The sequence below is a fragment of the Neltuma alba genome, unplaced genomic scaffold (genome assembly GCF_004799145.2).
Source record: "Neltuma alba isolate B1F8T4 unplaced genomic scaffold, ASM479914v2 tig00011439_pilon, whole genome shotgun sequence".
Taxonomy (NCBI): Eukaryota; Viridiplantae; Streptophyta; class Magnoliopsida; order Fabales; family Fabaceae; genus Neltuma; species Neltuma alba.
In genome coordinates, this window is record NW_021636121.1 from 38,440 (window position 1) to 57,844 (window position 19,405).

The 19,405-nt window shown below is 32.3% G+C and overlaps 1 pseudogene; it reads left to right on the forward strand.

Annotated features, from left to right (window-relative positions):
- The first annotated feature begins 3,850 nt into the window (after positions 1 to 3,850).
- LOC114713588 (uncharacterized) lies at positions 3,851 to 11,157 on the forward strand (annotated as a pseudogene).
- Positions 11,158 to 19,405: the final 8,248 nt, after the last annotated feature.

Sequence of the window (19,405 nt, forward strand, 5' to 3'; positions counted from 1 at the left end):
TCAATCAACACATACGTGTCTTGAATATGTATTAATTAATTTGACTTTTACAATTGTAATAAAGAATTTTAAGAATTCAATGTTTTAAATTTATCTAAAATTTTAATTATTCCTTTCATATTGCAACATTTGTGGGCATGTGACATTCATATGAAACAAACAAGAATATAATGGCTTGAATGTGCCTTTCTCTAAGACTTCAACTTTTCAAATTTTTTTTTGTTTCTTTTGATAATTAGGTCATACATAAAATAAGTAATATTTTGATATCTTATAGGCATAAAATGATCCACTTTCAAATTTTTATGATTTTCTTAAAAAAAAAAAAGTAAATCAAAACTACATAATTTTAGGATATTTTTCTTTTAGAAATAAAAAAAATTCAAAACTGCACCATTTCGTGTTCATAATAAAATATTAAAATATCATTCATTTTATATAGAATCTAATGATGAAAAAAAACAAAAAAAAAAAAAAATTTAGAAGGTTGGGTTATTATAAACAACATTAGAAGAAGCACATTAGTTAGAACCTCAAACCAAGAGTATAATATGATCAAGAAAGAATATGAAAGAAAAGATCTGATTTGATTTTACTGATAGAACTGTCGTTGGGAATAAACAGCATTTGCTTTTTCAAATTTTATGTTGACTCTTAAGCACAAAAGGGCATATAACCCCAACCCAAAATATGTTATTCTCTATCTTTCTTTCTTAATTTTCTTCTTTTACTTACCAAAACCCTTGGAATGAGAGAAAACCAGTACCCTAATCTGCATACTTTTCTATTTTCTAACAACTTAACGTTCAAGGCGGCTAATCTTCTAAAAGTAAAATGACGTATGAGTGATGGGAAACTTTAAAATTCTGTGTTCATTAATGTTGGCAATGTTCCTGGCACTTTTATGCTGTGACAAAGGAAAATACACATACATATCAACAATTGTTCATCTTGGTGGAAGGAGCTATGACCTCTTAAATATAGGATCTCGAGTTTGGATCCACAGGAATATAGAAAATGTCTTCAGAAAAAAGTTACTTCTAAATAGGCTTGACACAATTAATACTTAGATTTAACCAAGTACTACTAAGTAGCGATGGAAAAAAATGAGAAGAGGAAAAGTAGAATTTTATGGAATTTATTAGAATTTTATGGATTATCTGGAAGCCAATATATTCCATCAATTTTGATGGAATTGATTTCTATATAGAAGCCAACTCCATGCTTCCTTAAGCCTACCAATGAACATGCTTAAACATGGAATTTAATTAATTTCATTTCCATGAAATCATTTCTAGCGTATCCAACGAGCCCTATGAGTTCTTGAGGGAAAAAAATATATAATCACTAGAAAGTCCTGAAAATAAGTCAGCACTATAATTATGTTGTCATTACTTGTATTAAAACTTGTCATTGCATGTTGTCCTGTTTTTGTTTAGACTTTTTAGTAATTATATTCTTTTCTTTTAGGATTTCGTAATATTTTTTTAGAGTTAAGGTGTATCCAATACCCCGAAGTATTTTTTTAAGTATATCTAGCATCCCGAAATATTTTGTAATCCATCTAGCATCCAGAAATATTTTTTAAATACTCTAGCATCTGAAATATTTTTTTCATCTTGACGCTGGATGCACCCAAAAATATTTTTGAGTGCTGGACATACCTTAAAAAAATACTTTAAGGTGCTGAATGCATAAAAAAAAAAATTCACAGTGGTGAACATACCTAAAATAATATTTTAAAGTGTTTGATGTACTACAAGATACTTTAGGATAGTTAGACCTGAAAAAATACTTCAAGATAGTCAGTGTATCTTACCTTTTTTCGTGTTATGTACAAGTAGCTTGACTACTGGTTTTTGGTAAACCTCTAATGATTTGAATGGTAGTTGTTCCTTGGGTTCAGCTCAATTGGTGGATTCTGTCTAATATCCATTGGGTAAGTGATGGTGGTTTGGTGGCTTGATGCTAACATGGTACGGGCCGATTATTGCCGGGTCATGGTTTGGGCCTTTAGCAGTTGATTGGATGAAGTTAAGCTCGGCCTTTTTAAGAATTCCAGTGAAATTCAATTATTTAGAAGTAAAGGACTACTCGTTTGGCCCAAGTTGTAGGACCAAAAACTGTTTTTTGATCTTATTTATAAAATACTAAGAGAAATTTTTACATGGATATATAATTTTATCTTTTATTTATTATTATCTTGACTTTGTTTCCATGAGGTATAATATATTACCTTCGGTTGTTAATATAAGACCTTATTTTATTTTATTTTAGTTCTAAATATAAACTCTAATCTATTTTGTCTCTCATATTTATGTATTTTTTTTTCAAGGTAGTCTTTTCAATAATAGTAGTTATAGCCGATACATTTGATCAACAAGGATATTTTAGGAAAGACAATACATATTTATTACAAATAACTAACTTAACTTCTTTCATTAATTTTTTCAAATTAGTCAACTAACTCTTATAATTAAAACAGGAGGTAGTATATTAAATAAAAATAAAATTAAAAATTTTTTGAATTTCAACTAAGAATTAATAAAATTTAAGATTTTCTTATTTTAAATATATTAAAAATTACTTATTTTAGCACAGGGAGGCGGGTTTCACGTGATGTTCATAGGGAAGTGTGTCAAATCGAGCCCCACTACGCAATCGTTATATTTTAAGCAGGAACCAAGTTGGCACGCACTTGTGAGCTCAATGCACAATTGATCCCATTTTCTCATTTAACTCTCCTTACCAATCACATATATTAAACAATTTTTTTATTAGAAGGATAATTTTTTATATAAATAATTTAAAATATTTAAAGAACATACATTTTCTAACAAATAATAAGTTTAACTAACTAATTTTCTTAATTGGGATAAGTAATTAAATACCTTGAAAGCATTTACGAGTGAGTACTAGCACATGAAATTTTTTTCTCTTACATGCTTTGAAAGTTTATTTTCATAACAAAAATATTTTGACCGTCATTTACTGTTAAGTTTAATAATTAAATTATGTGATTTGATCAATGTTTTTAACGTTAAATTTAACGGGTAACAATTCAAGATAGAATTGCTTCAAAATAAAAATTTGAGAGCAAATAAGAACAAAAAAAAACTTACAGGTGTTGTCGATACTTCTAGGATATTTAAGCACCTTATACCTTTCTTAATATCTATAAATTAGAAAAATTATTACTTTAGTCCTTATAGTTTTGACTATTATGTAACTTAGTTCTTATATTTTGACTCGATACAATTCTTATATTTTTGATTGGGAGTGCTTTTTAATGTTTATGTAATCAAAATAGTTACTCCCTTCGGTCCTTAATATGAGACCCTGTTTGACTTTTATTTTGGTCATAAATATAAGACCCCAATCCACTTTCTCTCTCATGTTTATATTTTTTTTTTCCAAAGTAGCCCTTCTAAGAATAAGAGTTTTAGTCAATACACTTAATTAACAAGGATATTTTAGGAAAGACAACACCTATTTAGGAAAAATAACTAACTCAACTTACTTCCTTAATCTCTTTAAATTAGTCAACTGACTCTTATAATTAAGAACGGAGGTAGTATATAGCAAAATGGGAATTACTTAAAACAGAGACTTATATGGCCGTTTACCCAATCAAATTCAAATATGAGCTGACTTTAAGTGACTGCACGGAAGAAATTGGAGACGATAAAAACAAAGAAAAAACAAAGGAACAAAATGACATCACAAAAAGCTTTAAGTTTCAACTTAATTACATCATTTGATAGCCCTTGACGAAGATTCAGAGAAGTTGCAGACAAACCACTTCTCCTTCCACATAAATAAATCCATACCAATCCATCTCTCCTTCCAAAACAATCAGTACCCTATCAAGAAATCAGAGCTAGCCAATTCATTTTCATGGCGGAAGAAACTCACATAGCTGTGATTCCCAGTGTTGGTTTCAGCCATCTGGTCCCGATTATTGAGTTCTCCAAACGATTGGTTCAACTCCACCCAGATTTTCATGTCACCTGCATAATTCCTTCACTTGGGTCTCCTTCTTCTTCCTCCAAATCTTACCTTCAATCTCTTCCTTCAAACATAAACCCTATTTTCCTCCCTCCAGTACCTAACAACAATATGCCTCACGATAATCTTCATCATGGCTTCCAAATTCAACGTACAATGACTCTCTCACTACCCTACATTCGTGAGACACTAAAGTCCTTGATGAGCTCAAGTAATAATAAGCTTGCAGCTTTAATTGCTGATGTTTTCGCCGTGGAAGCGATAGATATTGCTTCAGAACTCAACATCTTAGCTTACGTGTACTTCCCCTTATCTGCTATGGTTTTATCTCTCTATTTCTATATCCCCAGGTTTGGGGAGATTGTTTCTTCTGAGTTCAGAGACTTACAAGATCCCATAGAGATGCCAGGTTGCGTTCCAGTTCATGGCAGAGATCTCTCAGATGCAGTTCAATATCGAAGCAGTCTAGCTTATAAGGAATTTCTTGAGCGTTCAAAATGGTGCCGTCTTGCTGATGGAGTTCTGGTAAATAGCTTTACAGAATTAGAGACTCAGACGATAAAGGCCTTACAAGAAGAAATGAAGGAGAAGAAGCCTGAGATATATCCGGTTGGACCCATTTTACATAGTGGGTCAAGTGGGGATCAAAGCGGGTCTGACTGCTTAAAATGGCTCAATAATCAACCACCCAAATCTGTTCTTTATGTTTCTTTTGGGAGTGGAGGGACACTGCCCCAAGAACAACTCAATGAACTGGCTTTAGGGTTGGAACTAAGTGGTGAGAAATTTTTATGGGTTGTGAGACCACCAAGTAATGTTGCTAGTGCTGCTTACCTTGATTCCTCAAATGATCAGAATCCATTAGATTTCTTACCAGAAGGGTTTTTGGAGAGAACCAAAAAGAAGGGTTTTGTTATTCCTTTATGGGCATCTCAGATTCAATCCTTAGTCATAGTTCTACTGGTGGGTTCTTGAGTCACTGTGGTTGGAACTCTGTTCTTGAGGGTATACAAAAAGGAGTGCCATTAATAGCTTGGCCACTATTTGCAGAACAGAGGACTAATGCCGTTTTGTTAACTGATAGTCTAAAAGTGGCACTGAGACCAAAGGGTAATGAAAGTGGCAGAGTGGAAAAAGAAGAGATTGCTAAATTGGTGAAAAGTTTGATGGAAGGTGAAGAAGGAAAAGAGATTGGTAAAAGAATGATGGTTTTAAAAGATGCTTCGATTAGTACTCTTAAAGAAAATGGTTCTTCTGCAGAAACACTTCATCACATAGCTGTGAAATGGAAGAATTTGGGTGGGATGTAGAAACATCAATTTTGCTTCCACTATTACTCGAGTTTCCATTTCTGCCATTGCCTAATATCTTTGCGCCCGTCTCTTTCAATTTTCTTAACCCTCACTTTCATTTTTTCAATTAATATTTGGGTATGGGTCTTTATTATGTTATCTACTTCTGACCGCAAGAACATATTTTCAGTAATTAGTATACTACCTCCGGTCTTTAATAAGACCTCATTTGACTTTTATTCTGGTCCTAAATATAAAATCCCAATCCACTTTGTCTATCAGATTTATATATTTTTTCTAAGATAATCCTCTTAATAATGTTAATTTTAGCCAATATACTTGATTAGCAAGCATATTTTAAAAAAGGCAATATCTATTTATTACAAATAACTAACTCATCTTATTCTTCTAATTTCTTCAAATTAACTAACTAGGATCCATTCAACTTCATTTGTAGATTGACATTTCCAACATCATGTATGAATGAGCTCTAGATGACATTGTTGATAAAGTTGACTTGGAAACCTGTGTCGAATGGGACCCATTCCTAAGACTCGCACCCATGTGGTGGGTTGGTATATATGGGCCAATAGCACCCGCACAAAGACATAATTAAATGTCATTACTGACACTAAGCTTTTCCTATTAAAAGAATGAAATAAAAATCAAACAACATGAGTCCTGCCTTTTACGACCTCTAATTTAGTGTTTTTAACTCTCAACCTAGCAATAGTATTTTTAATTTATCTGATAGAATATTAATCTCAGCTTTAGTTTGGTTTCGTTTTCAACCACAATCTCCTCATGTAATCACAAGAGATGCAATTTGCGAATTCAAAATAAACCCTCTATATTCAACTTCATTGAACAAGAATCTTCCCTATTGCCATCCAAAGCAAACAGTAGGGTAGAGCCACATGTTCAATTTTAATGCTAAAATGATCAAAATGCAAAAGATCAATGAACATAGCCCAATCTAAGGGTCACAACTCACAAGCTTCGCTTCGACTCTAGCTATCTTCATGAGAGGAATAAGGAATCAGCAACGAGCAGACATCAGGGTTAAAATACATTCACGAGATTCAATACTAAAAAAATCATCGAATCCCCCTAAGAGTAATAAAAATAGAGCAACAAAGGAAAAACTTTGAAAAAACCTTCGGGAACTAGACCAAATGCGGTCTTGTATGCTGAGTTGGCCAATCAAGCTGATAATACAATGACTAGGCCCCTTGTTGATAGTTAGCTGGATTTTTCTTTTCCCCTTTTTTTTGGCTAGCCACCTGTATTCTCTTGTTAGAGACAATTTTGTTTAAAATATTATTGGACATTAAGTGTGGGTACCTTTTCTAGTAATGATTCAAATACTAATTCATCACGTTATGAGGGACTAATTCAAATACTAATTTATCACGTTGCGAGGGGGGTGTTTGGGTATCATCCCAAACCAAAGTTTGCCCCTAAAAACATCCAAACACCCCTCAATTTTTTAAAACCATGGTTTTGTCATGAAACCATGGTTTGCCCATCAAAACTGTGGTTATGTGATAAGCGAAAATTTTTTGCTTTTGGAATGAAAGATGGACATTGTCAGCGAGGAGCCCCATCATTTCACACCTCACATTTCTCCTTCTTTCTTCTTCCTAATTCTTTTTGCCTTTTGACCGGTTCTCCTGCTTTTAAAATAATATTTTTTTGTTGAATTTTTTTTTTCAAAACATATTTATTCTTATACTTTATAAATATATGTAAAATTATTAACAATTAATTAATACACATATTAGCAATTAATTAATATATTATTAATTATATTGGTAAAAAAATATATTATTAACAATTTATTCTTTCAAATTAAAATATATCATAAAATCTATCTTTTATGTAATTATCATATTAACTTATGCCCTTTTTAGTAATTTGTATATATAAAAAGTGCTTCTGATAACAACTATTCAAACACTCTCATTTCTCAGAATCACTTCTTCACAAAATCTATTCTTCCCATAATCTATTCTCTAGAAGCTATTCTCTAAACTATAATTTGGTTTCATCCAAACACCTCCTAAGTCTTTCTTACCCAACTTCCGTCAGTTGATAGCTAGCCTGATTTAAGCATTCCTAGTGCTTGCGATATTATATAGCCATATTAAAGAAAGAAGATACATAAAAGTGTGCAGCAAGAAGCCCATAATCCAACACCTTTGGGGATCCTCTGGTAAGCCCATGATCAATGATGCTTTATTCTCATGGCTTGGCGTCAATTTATTGGATTTAGAACTTAGTAAAGGTTACCTAGCTAAGAATGGACATGAAGTTGGAAGTCAGACAAAACTTTTGCAAGGCGTTCCAGAGGGTTGCATGGACCATTTCATGCGAGACAAGTCAAATGGCTACGCGCATTAGTTTTAACTGCGTTGGGGGTCCTTGTTATACCCGCATTTTACTTTTTGTTCTTTTATCTTACCTCTGAATTCAAGCTTTGGCTTGTCGTTTTCTGTTCAAAAAAAAAGAACTTAGTAAAGGTTAGTTAGAAAATTTTTTTAATACTAAATATAAGAGCTTAATTCATTTAATTTCTCATGTTTTTCATTTTTCATAAGATTAATCTATCCAACTTATCAATTGATATATAATCAATGTTATGTAAGACTATTTTAGGAAGATTATGTCAATTTTGTTAGAATTAAGTAATTTATTTATCCTTTTAAATTTCTCTAAATTAATTAAATAGTTCTTACTAAGAAGTATATTCTCCTAAAAAAAAAAAGATAGAATTATTATCTATAGATGGCTTGATTAGTTCTTGATAAGCCTCCAAGTCATTTGAATGATAGTTGTTAATTAGTTGCGTTCGACTTAACTGGGGGATTCTGGCTATTGGGTAAATGTTGGATGGTTGTTAACATAATAACATAGGTGTTATCCTAGTAATTAAGTGCTTATTATTGTTGGTTCATGGTTTGGGCATATAGTAAAAAGAGTAGAAAAAGGTTTAATTCCCTAAATATTTTGTTAATATGTAAATTTGAAAACAGTTATTGTAGACAATTATGTGCTGAGTCTTGGGTTTGGCTCTAAGCCTCTAACTCGACTTTCCCCCTGTAAAACTGATTGTGCCTTCTTCTTTTTTGGTTAATCTTCAAACTAAAAAGAATATTTTGGACAATTAATTGGTCGCAGACAAAAGGAAATTATTCCCTTCTTCAATCCTCTTTTTCCGCCAACCCATTCTTCAGTCCTAAATATAGAAGCCAGATAATTAATTTATAAATATTTTAAAAAATTAGTTATGTTAATTATTTATAGCAAATATATATTGGTTTCAGTAAAATACTTCCTTTAATCATCATCATTATTCATGAAAATATCCTGTGATATATACATTAATAGGAATAGTTTGGAAAAAAAATTATGAATTTGGGATATAATTAAAACATATTGAGGTTTTATATTTAAAAACAAAAGCTTATCAACCAGTTTCTACATTTAAGATTCGAAAAAATAATTATTAATAAAACCTTAAATCACTGTAGCAAATAAAGGACACAAAAATTTAACATCTATTCTCTTGGAGGGTGAATTCAATTATTTCCAAAGAAATATATTATTGAAGCATACTCTTTGGTCCTATTTAGAGGGTATAGAGAAGTTTTTTTTTTGTTCTATTTATAAGTCATTTTATTGAATTTTTAGTGTGAATATACTATTTTGTTCTTCATTTATTATAATGTAAATAAGTATCTCTTTTGAAAGGTGTATATATTAAATATGAATAAAGTTAAAAAAATTATTATATTTTAATAAAAAATTAATACAATTTAAGGTTTTTTCTTAAGCTGCATAAAATATATTAAAAATGTTAGGTCCAGAAAAGTAACGTGCTAGAAGTTCCGCATTAGGTACAAAGAGGGCTTTCTCATGATATTGATAGCGAAGTGAAAGTCAAATCAAACTCCAATACTCGATTGTTAATATAAGGAGTCAAATTTGTCAGGCACTCAGAATCAAATTTATCTTCCCATACAGTGCCAATCTAACGCCAAATTTCTAACTTCATGCTAATACAGCATTCTCATCATTGACGTTTTTGTAATCAATACAAGGAACAAAATGACACCACTTGAATAGACATTGAGGAAGATGCAGAGATGTTGAAGACTAACCATTTTTCTCCTTCCGCATAATAAATATCCATATCCATCTCATCTCCTTCCAAAACAATGTCAAGAAGCAGAAACTAAGCGATCAGAGCTCTAATTCATTTTCATGGCGGAAGAAACTCACATAGCTGTGATTGCCAGTGCTGGGTTCAGCCATCTCGTCCCCATTATTGAGTTCTCCAAGCGACTGGTTCATCTTCACCCAGATTTTCATGTCACCTGTATAATTCCCTCACTTGGGTCTCCTTCTTCTTCCTCCAAATCTTACCTTCAAACCCTCCCTTCAAACATAAACCCTATTTTCCTCCCTCCAGTACCTATCAATATGGCTCAAGACCACCACCATCCTGGCCTCCAAATTCAACGTACAGCGACTCTCTCACTACCTTACATTTGTGAGGAATTGAAGACCTTGATGAGTTCAAGTAATAAGCTTGCAGCTTTAATTGCTGATGTTTTTGCCATGGAAGTGCTAGGTATTGCTTTGGAACTCAACATATTATCTTACGTGTACTTCCCATTATCTGCTATGGTTTTATCTCTCTATTTCTATATCCCCAAGTTGGAGGAGGTTGTTTCTTGTGAGTTCAAAGACCTGCAAGATCCCATAGAGATGCCAGGTTGTGTTCCAGTTCATGGCAGAGATTTGACAGACTCTGTTCAAGATCGAAGCAGTCTAGTTTATAAGCAATTTCTCGAGCGATCCAGAAGGTTCAGTCTTGCAGATGGAGTTCTGGTCAATAGCTTTACAAAATTAGAGGCTCAGACTATAAAGGCCTTACAGGAAGATATGAAAGAGAAGAAGAAGCCTCAGATATATCCGGTTGGACCCATTTTACATAGTGGGTCAAGTGGGGATCAAAACGCGTCGGGCTGCTTAAAATGGCTCAATAATCAACCACCCAAATCTGTTCTTTATGTTTCTTTTGGGAGCGGAGGGACACCGTCACAAGAACATCTCAATGAACTGGCTTTAGGGTTGGAACTAAGTGGTGAAAATTTTTTATGGGCTGTGAGACCACCAACTAATGTTGCTAGTGCTGCTTACCTTGATTCCTCAAATGATCAGGATCCATTAGATTTCTTACCAGAAGGGTTTTTGGAGAGAACCAAAGAGAAGGGTTTTGTTATTCCCTTGTGGGCACCTCAGATTCAAATCCTTTGCCACAGTTCCACTGGTGGGTTCTTAAGTCATTGTGGTTGGAACTCCGTTCTTGAAAGTCTACAAAACGGAGTGCCATTAATGGTTTGGCCACTCTTTGCAGAACAGAGGACTAATGCTGTTTTGTTAACCGATGGTTTGAAAGTGGCATTGAGGCCAAAGGGCAAGGAAAATGGCATAGTGGAAAGGGAAGAGATTGCTAAATTGGTCAAAAGTTTGATGAAAGGTGAAGAAGTTAAAGAGATTCGTATGAGAATTATGGTTTTGAAAGATGTTTCAGCTAATGCTCTTAAAGAAAATGGTTCTTCTACAGAAGTACTTTATCAGTTGACTCTAAAATGGAAGAATTTGGATGGGATATAGGACAACATTAGTTTTTTTCCCCCCCAACTTTTGTCTTTTGGGTTTAGAAAGAATTTCAAATCAGTATATCAATATGGAAAGCAAAAATACTTATAGCAAGTGCTGTTCGCTAGTATGAATAACGCAGCTCATAATAAAATATGTAGAAAACTGATTTCTTTATCTTTTTTCAAATGACAGGCAATACTAAAGTTTGGTGTCAATTGATTTTGGGGCTTTATGGCACCATATCATCTCATTATTTTGCATGTCACTAGGGACAAAGGAATTGAAAAGAAACTGATTTTGGGTTATTATGTTAGATTGCAAAAGGATTAAAATGCTGAAAAAATAAATAAACAAAACCAAAGCAAACCAAAATGGATCGTTTTAGTGATGGAGTATTATGGCTGTTCACAAGACAGGACAGGGACGGGATCAAGATAGGCTCGTCCCAATGAACAGGAATGGGATGAGATTTTCATCCCATGTCTCGTCCCCTTCCAACGGGACTAGAACCAGAACGGGACATCATGTTTTCCCTTTTTTTAAAAAAAAACACAATAATTTTTTGTACGAATTTTTTGATATTCTAATGTTTATTTTCATTGGCTAAAACATTATAAAAAAATTATTTAAGAAGCTCAATTATATATATATATAGTACAAAAGTAAAAGCAATACTATAAAAAGAATCATAAAAGATGCACTATATAATAGCTTTATGAATTATTTTATTAAGAAAGAAGATTTTATTGAGATAATATTGCAACTTAAGAGTTAAAAATCACTATATAAATAAAAATAATAATTACTATTATAAGTGAATTGAATAATTGAATAATAATTATTAATAAATAATTTTTAATAAAAAAATCTAGTCTCGGTTATTGTGCCTTCCTATAGCCGTCCCGTTCCAAACTCATCAGGACTGGAATAGGATGAATTGAACGCTCCTATGCACTAGATTTCGGATAATTTCATCCTGGAACCAGTGAAGAGAAGCAAACCGCCATGCACTTGAGCCCCAACCTCTCGACTCCACCTCCTCCATATATCAGCCATCGGTTCCTCTGCTTCCTCTTCTTCAAAGCAGTCGACCTTCCTCCTTTGAGCATTCCATTATCATATCATATGTCCTCCCTCTTCTTTGAAGAAGGAGGCGGCGCCTTGCATTTCAAAAACTAAGGGTATGTAGGGACCAGATTGGACCGAATTTGTTATCAATCCAAAGTCGGGTCCAATAAAAATCTCAGGATGAAAAAGACGACCTGAGGTTTGGTCCAGTCTAGTACCAACCTGAGGTTGAGTTAGATTGGACTTGATTCACTAGACTGGTCGAGGTAGTCCAAGACCATAGTTTAATATTTTTTAAAGTTTTTCTTTAATGGGAGCAAGATTGCAACTTACTATATAAAATTTTGCACATATTTTGATCTAAACTTCATCTAATTTTAACATTTCCTTTTAATTTCTCAATAATGTCATGTTTTATTTATTAATCCTCATTAATATAGATCTTATATTATAGAAAATATATACACATGCTCATTACTTAAGAAGTTAATAGATGAATCTCAATTATTTGAATAGACAAAAAACTTATATAGAAGAATTAAAAAAATTAAAATTATATAAATAATAGTTAAAAACTAAAAAAAAATCGAGTCAAACTGGACTAGACCAACTGGTCTGAGGGGCCAATCCCTAGTCTAGTCCAGCCTAATGAGACTAGGTCAGTCCAGTCTTATTCCAGACTAATTTTTTTCTGGACCAGACTGGATTGGGTTTGCTCGAGTTGTACTACAGCATACCAAACTATCGGGTTTTTGCACAGCCCTATCAAACATGGTGAGTTTCAAGCTTTTTTTTCCCCCTTTCCAAAGACTTGCAAAACAAATTGAGATAATTTTTTTTTCAGCTTTTCAATTCTTTTTTTTCCCCTTTCAAAGAACTACAAAATAAATTGAGATAATATAGTATCATAAAATACCAAATTCAATTATTTAAGAGCAAAGATAAAAGTATGAGAAAATGACCCTTTAAGCTTTATTTTAATACAATTAATATTTAATTCAAAATAATCATAATAAATGCAAATTAGCCCACTTCAATTAATAAAACCCTGAAAGATATCAAATAACATATTAAGATATAGATTTATCTGTGTCAATTTCTGACAAATATCTTCTTGTTTTTTTTTGTAGATTGGAGTTTCAACGTTTCTAAAAACTTTGCAGTGTTTCTTAAAAATGGTACTGCTGGATGCCTCTGCAGGTAGAGATTTAGTGTGATATAAATTTCTAGATCTGCAGGTTATTTTGTCTTTGTTGATTCTTTTTTTTTTTATTTCCTTATTTTGCTCAATGTCCTTCTTAATTCTTCATCCATATGATTAAGAGAACAATATGACTATGGATATTTAAAAAAAAACAAAACAAAACAAAACAGACCACGGAAGACTAGGTTGTCCCCTATTGCTATTTAGTAGGTTTTCTCATTCTTAATATAGGAGTTTGGTGAGGGATTTATTTTAATCACAAATATTAAATCTCAATTGAGTTTGTCTTCGGAATTCATAATTTTTTTCTAAATTATTTCTTTTAATTGCATATATCAAAATGAGTTTTAATTAAAGAAGATAATGATTAAAGAGGGTAATTTAGAGAAACTAACACACATTTGTTACAATTACTTAATTAAATTAATTACCATCTTTAATTTTTAATATAAGAGTTAAATAACTAATTTATAAATATTAAGAAAATTATTTAAGTTAGTTATTTGTAATAAATAAATCTTCTCTTTTTAAAAATATCCTTATTAATTATGTGCATTTGAATTGCTTATTGATAGTAACTCTTTAAGTTTGCAATCACCATAAACATTACTTGAAGGCAAAATAGACAAATATTGAAGACAAAGTAGATTGGGCTTCAAATTTAGAACCAAATTGAATCTCTTATTTGCTTTTATATTAAGACATGGAGGTTGGATGTAGTATTTAATATCTACAAATTAGTTATGTAACTCTTCTATTTAAAATTGAATGAAGTATATTGTGTATATTATGTAGTACTAATACTTCCGGTTATTAATATAAGAGTTAATTTGACTTTCAATTAAAGCTTAAATATAAGACCTAGTTTATTTTATCTCTTATATTTATTCATTTTTCCCAAATAGTCTTTTTAATAGTTGCACATGTCAAAAGTTCTATTAAATGATAGTTCTAACTAATACATATGATTAGTAAGAATATTCTAGAGAAGACAACACCTATTTGTTACAAATAAGTAATAACAAACTTACTTAATTTATTAAAATTAGTTAACTAACTTTTATATTTATGATTCGAGGTAGTATCATTTTTCATCTTTCAAGAAATACAATCGGGGAATCCATAAGACAAACATTATGATGAAATTGAGGAAGCTGAACTCAATTAGAACATCACTTCTGATTCTTAATATAATAGTTAGATAACTAATTTGGAGAGATTAAATAAGTTAGTTAAATTTTTATTTGTAACAAATATGTATTGAATTTCTTAAATTACCTTTATCAAATCATGTACTATGAAACTAGATTTGGGTGAAATTACCTTACACTCAATATTTGATAGGGATGTCTTTTAGAACACATAAATTTGAAAAACAAAGTTGATTGGAGCCTTTTATTTAGACTGTCAACTAATTTTTATATTAAGACGAAAAATAATAAGAAAATAGATGAGTTGAGGGAAAAAATATCACATGGCAACCTGGCAGGGGCCAAGTGCACACGTTTAGTACGTGTTTTTTTTAATGTTTTTTTTGCTGATAGTTTTTTTTTGTGGTGAAATGCTGATAGTTTTTTATTTTGTTGTTTGTTGCTTTTTCTTTTTTCATGTTTTAGATGTTTTGGGTCCTCCTTATTTTTTAGTTTATTTAGACTTTACTCAAATTGATCTAATATAAATTACTGGCCTTTTTATATATATTTGTTTTACTTACGTTAACTAAAATTGTTTTTTTATTTAAAAAAATGCATAAGTTTAGCCGTTATTTAAACTAGTAAAATTATTTATTTGACATCAAATAAAATAAATAAGAAATTAAAGATCAACACAAATTTACTTCACATTAGCTCCAAACATTGGTGTGGTTAATAAGATATGAAAATCAATATGATGATTCTATTGCATATATAAAGAAATAAATTTATCAAATATTAAAGATTGAAAATATCAAAAAATTAAAAATGATCGAAAGAAAACATAGCACACCTCAACCATTTGCTACAGTTAACTTAACTGTGGCGAAGCACGGCAATTAGTTAACATAAATAGGTTCTTTTAAAGGCAGTGGGAGGATATGAAGACAGAGTTGAGGTCAGGGAAGAGGCACATTTTTTATGTGGATTTCATGGTGAGGTTATTTAATTCCGAATTCAAATACCAATGATAGCAATGGAATTGGAAATAACTTGTTCTCTGTTAATGGATTAACAATTTCATGTCATGCAAAACATGATGGCACATGATCAACCTGAAAAGCCTAAAAATATAAGAAGCTCTTTCTTCCTGAGTTCGTTAGCTACAACTTAAGTGAATATGATTTCATAATTGGTCTTGCTCTTATTAGCCAACACTAGTTTTGCGTTGTCATTCAGCTCAACACATTGGATTTCCACATATTAGACTCCATGAGTGACCATTTTGGAGGTAAGGACAGAAAGAAGAAGAAGAAGGTTGTCATCAAAGACCAAGTGGAAATTGCTATGGATGAATGTGTAAGAAAAAAGTCATTGTGTTTACCCTAATTTTTGAACTCGTCAAATCATTCAACTTTCTATGTTGGTTCTAAAATGGTGAACCACACTTGAATCTTTTTGTAGAGGAAGAGGTTCAATATTATATTGGACTTGGTCAAACCAGGACTGGTTGGGAAAAAGCTAATGTCTCCAATGATATTTGCAGAAGTTCCCAATAGAATAACCTGTCAGTCTTGTCAATTTCGAATTCTATGTGGTAAATGAACATGTTAGAGGCGTTAACTAACTGTGTTGATATTGTTGTGTCCACAGGAGGGATTGTGGGGTGCACTATATGATGTAGCTGAGAAGATGAGAACCTGGTGTGACCCTTACTTACATAGAGGAAGAAGTTGTTGGCTTTCATCATGATCTGACATGGTGGTTGGTGAATCATGAAATGAATGAAAAACATGACGAGGCATTGGATCTTATTCGAAACCACAACCAACCAAGAACAGAAAGTCAAAGAAAAGGCATCTGTCTTAGGTGCTTGATGTTAGGCTCATAATTCACTTATTCTCTGTTAGATTACTATATGTAATGTGCATTGTAGGCTGACCGAATGTGTACTCTGCCATATGAATGAACATATTCTTATGCTTCACAGAGATTGGTGTCCATAAATTTATGAATGTTGAGATGTAGGAACTTGTAATTTATTCCCCAATAACATTAATGAATCTCAGTTAACTATACGAGAACAGATGATGACAACAGTCACATTGGATATGTGCTATTGGTTTCCATTTCTTGTTCAAGTCATGAATTTTACTTGAATATGTTCAGTTGGTATCCAACTGAAAATGACAACAGGTGATCCAAATATGATAATGACATGATAAGCATAACCTAATATTCATATATAACATCAGTTTAACATAAACTGTCAATTTAGGCTGATTACATCACTGTCAATTACCAGAACAAATTTAAAAATGACAACAGGTGATCCGAATATAACAACGATAATGATAAGCATAATCTGATACTCATATATAACCTCAGTTTAACATACACTGTTAGCTTAGGCTGATTACATTACTGCTAATGACTAGAACAAATTTGAAAATGATAACAGATGATCCGAATATAACAATGATAACCCTAAACATAACCTAATTTTCATATATAACATCAGTTTAACATAAACTGTCAGCTTAGGCTAATTATATCACTGCTAATAACCAGAACAAATTTAAAAATGACAACAAGTGATCTAACTATAACAATGATAACCCTAAACATAACCTGATAAACCTGATATTCATATATAACATCAGTTTAACATAAACTGTCAGCTTATGCTAATTACATCACTGCCAATGACCAGAACAAATTTGAAAATGACAAAAACTAACTTGCCGTTAACAAAAGATAATATCTCCATAACAGTAACTTCCTTTCATGTATTCAATGATAAGTGCATATTAAGATACTGGCCATACCTAATGTTCCCTTGTCACTGACATTTTTATCACATTCCTTACAAAAAAATGTCTCCACCTAGCTCTTAACTACAACCCCGATCCTAAAAAAGTTGACAAGGGTGGAGCATACAACTATGTACACCAAAAAATGACATATCCCCATTGTACTCGAAACTTCATGATGGGTTAGGATTTCTGTAATTCCTTCTTGTGTGTCCAAGTTGGTGGTATCTTCCACATTGGTATATCCGTTTGTTCTGGAACTGTGATTCATCTCTGTTTACTTTTGGCCTTTTAGGTGGTCGAGATGTAATGAGAGGTAGCAAGAATATTTTCTCACTAACATTTCCTATCCTATAGTAATCATTTTGGGTAAGGCATGTCTATTGTTACCATAGGAATTATACTGCAAGCATAAATCTTTTCTTGTGATAACTTTTTATAACAATTATCAACATAATCATAAACATTGCCGTGAACAACCTTGATGGCTGCACAAGCATGACAACAAGGGATTCCCGTCATTTGCAAGATCCACAACTGCATTGGTATAGTCTAAGATCAACCTGATGGTCTCCACATGATGTTGTGACCTTTACTCTTTCCCCACCATAATTTTCAACATACATATACTCAAACCCAGCTACCATAGCCATCACCTTACTGTCTATATTTGGATCAATACAATTCTTCCATTTGGTCATAGCCATATAGAGGCATATAGCTTTCTTGCTACTTTCTCAGTGCTCATGGATCAATTAGGGTATGGTATGCTTTCTCTCATTCACTATCCATGCATTGAATGATTCTGCTATATTACTTATAATATTGTCCCATCTTTTACATAGGAACATGCTTTTAGTCCACCTATCTACATCCCCATGACTAATAAGCCAATCAAATAGCCTTGGAGAAAAGGCTCTCATGTCATCCATTGCTGCCTCAAATTTCTTATCCGTCCTTACATATGCAATTTTATCTAATAAATATAGTGTATCTTCCTTTGATCTGCCATTTGTCCTCGTTTGTCCCTTATTTATTTTCATAATTTCTGAACTAAAATTCTCCTTGATGTGTCTATAACAAAAGGAATGCCTTTGACCCCTAAAGATTGATGCCACTCCTCCGATAATAGCATTATGTAGATCTGATACAATCGTAACTTTCACAGAACCCAGAATTTTTTTTATTGCATAGAAAAACCACATCAAGTCATGTAGTGTTTCTCCCTTGACAATTGCAATTGCAAACAGCAGTAGCTCGTTATCTGCATCATAAGCTGAAGCTGAAAACATTGTCTAATTGTATGGTCCACTTAAGTGAGTTCCATCAACATACAAAATATGCCTTGCGCCACCCAAGAAACCCTTAATGCATGACCCATAGGCTATGAAAACATGCTCAAACATGTTCCCAATATCAGTCCATTCAGTCACAGTTTGTTCATATGTTTCCTTTAGCCTTTCGCATACCCATAGTATGAGTATGTATGATTGTTTAAACCTACCATATATGTCTTCCAATGACTTCTCTTTTGCTCTATAATTCTGTTTATATGTTAGATCAATCCCATACTTTCGTTTCAACTTCTTCCTTATCTCATAAGTGTATTTGTCTACATTACCCCGCATCTCATCAATTATTATTGATGAATTCAAACTAGCTCTTCCGCTATGCATCACTTCCAAACTATTTTGGGAAGAAAGAACATGGTAATTCATAAATATTGTTACTCGCAAAACCTCACAATTCTTCCCCACATTAGGGGACCCATTTCCTCCATCATTGTCACATTCACTAGCATTTTCTTCACTGAGCTAGCTATAATCATAACACAAATTAATGGGAGATGCATCCAATTCCAGTTCCATTTGCTGTGACATACCCATGAATCTCTCTGTTCTGCATTCACAATGACAAGACTCGTTAACAAGAATGACAAGATGAAATTCATAAATGACAACAAATAGTTAGGACAAACTTCCATTTACATTTCTGCATTGTCCCTAGATTAGGGATCCCCCTGTCCTTTTTCAGCCACATACACATGACTGCTGTTCCCATTGTATTGAAAAAAGTTATTCATTTCAGTATTGTCATGAAGGTCAATCAATATCTTCTCATCAAAAGCCACTATGTACTTAATATCATAATTTCTTCCATCACCACCAATCTACTCACATATCATTAGTCTCAATTCTTCAAGTGTCAGCTCAT